The sequence below is a fragment of the Adiantum capillus-veneris genome, chromosome 13, assembly GCF_014529385.1.
Source record: "Adiantum capillus-veneris isolate H3 chromosome 13, ASM1452938v2, whole genome shotgun sequence".
Taxonomy (NCBI): Eukaryota; Viridiplantae; Streptophyta; class Polypodiopsida; order Polypodiales; family Pteridaceae; genus Adiantum; species Adiantum capillus-veneris.
In genome coordinates, this window is record NC_140943.1 from 145334228 (window position 1) to 145337606 (window position 3379).

Sequence of the window (3379 nt, forward strand, 5' to 3'; positions counted from 1 at the left end):
CTTCATCTGCCATTGTTGCGGGCTTCTTCACAAGACCGCCTAGTGGCAAATAGAGGTCCTTCTGGTAGAGATAGTCTTCAATCTGCATCTTCCAATGTTGGTAGTTTTTGCCGTTGAACTTCTCAATCTTGAGCTTCCCTTCCTCCGCCATAACTCCCACTCAATTCAAGGAATCCTTTCCTTGAGATAATTTAGCTACGAGCAAACCTTGCTTTGATACCAGTTGTTGGGAAATAAGACGTAGCTAAATAGATAATTGAGTAGATTACTTAATGGAGAGAGACAGATTTATATACACGAGATTATAGAGTAGAGAGAGAGAGAGAGAGAGAGAGAGAGAGAGAGAGAGAGAGAGAGAGAGAGTACACACGATATACGTGGTTCACCCAATGTGGGCTACATCCACGGGAAAGCAGCCACTCAATGGCTTTAGTACTTCAAAACAAGAAGTAGTTTACAAAGGGATTATATCCTTAATGGAGCTCCCGCCTTGCTTCACTCTCACCACCTCACACTCACCTTGTTGCATCAACTTCACACTATGAAATGTGTGTAGAAATGGCCTCCTTTTATGGGCCAAAAGGGTTGCCCTCTCTTATGAGAGACAGCCATGTGTAGCCGCCCTTATGCGAATATGTCCAAATCGGACTCTCCAATCCGCCCATGTGTGGCCGCCCTTGAGAAGACAAATCCGCTTTTGAATTCGGCCACCGGCCATTGACTTCCGACCGGTTGTTTTTCGACCACTTTCCGGACGTCGTCCGGCCATAATATTCCGGCGAAAAAGAATATTCCGACGAGAAAAAAGTCCGTCCCCGAGGCCTTTAAAGTTGCCTCCGTCCCCGAAGCCTTTAAAGTTGCCTCTGATTCTTGTCCGTGAAAATTTTGGCTTCCGGTGAGTGATTTTCCTTCACGCACGATGGCTTCTCCTCATAATAGGGGCCTTACAAATGTGCGCTTTTACCACAGAAAATTACAAGGGTAAATCAGGCTCCATACTTAACACCATGGGTAGGAGGGTGAGAGCAGGCATGAACGGGCAGAAGGAGCACCTACACCTCTCTACGCCATCACTGTTTCCCCCCCTTTTCTCTTCACGTTAGTATGTTTATGCCCAATGTTAATGTGAACCCCATTCAACATGATCTATATTTGTAAAATCTGTACATTACTATAAGTTTGAAGAGATCATTCATAGTCATCACAAACATGAAAGGAGTAGAGGATATATAAACTAAAGAATCAAACGAGATGCTATAATGGGCATTTAGAATTGCATTCAATCATACCCTGCCATTTGCTTATGATTTAGGGTAGAAAAATGTTACTGTGATCCAAAAGCGAGGAGCAAAAATGGTATAGAAGAACAATGGCAACCAAATACACATATAGGATATAAAAGGCTAGAAATATATATAGATTTGGTATAGTAGAGATTTTGACTACTTTGTTGGCTTCGGAAGGGAGTAAAACCTTCTTTAGCGTGATAAGCATGAGCTTGTGAGGTCTTTCTTGGTTGTGTCTTGAGGATGCAATTCTTTTCGAGAGTGCTTGAGCAATATTGTGATTTAAGGAGTTTTTCTTCTTTCCTAATTGTGGTGTATGTGCAATAGAAACTGAAGAACTGGTTTTCTTACCACTTTATAGTAGTTGGAAAGATGAGTCCTATTGACACTAGCATTATTGAATTGTTTTATAGGAAACCTATATGTTTGAAAAAAATATTGTTGGTACTAGTATCTCTAGCAGGGTAGTAGCGTTTTTGGAGATATTGGAGAAATCAAATATTATATGAAGACGCGAACCTCCACACAATAGAAGCGAAATGATCAAACATTTCTTCAAGAAGTCAAATATCCTAGGAACATACTCCAGAAAAGACACATTGACACCTTTATCTCTACCTTCTTCATTGTGATTGTTGCCACTCTTTACTACATCTCACTTACCTCCTTTGGGGTCTTTGGATCTCTTCCTTTTGGGAAGGTGAAGTGTCTTGATTTGGGAAGAGGAAGTTGGTTACCCTTTAAAGATCCTTTTGAAGCACTCAAATAGCATAGGAGTGTTAAAAATGCATTTGCTCTTGAGATCACTCTACGTGAGGATGTGATTTTGGGAGTCTTTCTCCTTTGGTAATGCGCATATACCGAAGGGAGGGATGTGGTTTTCCTTTTTCTTAACTCTTAACAATAGTATGTTGGACAAGGTCCTAGGCCAAAGATAAGGTGAAAGCTAAAACTATGCTAGAGTGAAGGGGCTCTTAAAGACACTCACATTGTGAGTGAGCTTCCTGTCGAGAGGAGGGAAGGAACGCAACTCCCATCAACTTGTACACAAGTGCACCAAAAAGAGGTGTCCCTACCTTTCTAACAATTTTGCGTTTCTATAGCTCAGCTCAAAATGCCCTGTTTTGAATAGCACGAGTATCTTTTTCTTGTGTTCATTGCTTGCTCGCCATCGCTATTGGTTGATGAGATCCTTTTCATATTAGAATTGGTTTGCTTTTGGGCACCTTAATTTGGGCTCTACCCAATTGAGTCTTCTCCCATGATTTTGTTGCACGAACTTGCTTTTTGGAAAGTTTCTAGTGTCGGGTTTTGCAGGAACTGTAGGAAAGTGTAAATCTTTATGTCAAGAGTTTGCAAGAGCACCAAGGGAAAATGGATGGATGCTTTGAATCTCATGCCATAGCCATTTAGAAGATGAGGTCATCTTTGAATGTGCCTACTTGATTACCCTTTCACTATGTGTTGTAGAAAGAGAGCAAAAGAAAGGAAGATGAGTACTTCATTCATGTTGACCAAATTGGTAATTTATCTTTGCATGAGAAAAATAATTTATGTCTACTTGGATTGCTTGCCTGCGATTTTTTAATCATCATTACAAGTCAAGTGGTTGCTTGATTGCCTAGGCTAAAGATACTATTACTGGATTGAAGGGTAAATATGTTCAACTGTCTATGAGACTATGACATATTATCAGGATAATTTATATAGCAATTATGTCTAGTTTTGCACCAGTCTCCAACATGGAAACTCCAATATGCTTCTACCATCAAATATGGCATAGAAGCAATAAATTATGAAGGTTGTTGATTTGTTAATGTAGGGCAGCTAATGCCCGTGTGCACCTGTGTGCAGGAAGGAGAAGAAGAAGAGGAGGAAGGAGAAGGAGTTTGGGAGAAATAGCACACCAAGAAAATTGGGGATGTGTCTCCCTTAGTAGTCAATGCATATGGTGTACAAGAGGTAGTAGTTAGAAGGGTGTTATCCATGCAGTTGGCCATAGGCCTTTACCCCTACAATCTCCCACTTAAAAGCCAATGTGGTCGTAAGTGGCTATGACTGAAGCTAGTATGTATGATCGTGAAGCATGATAG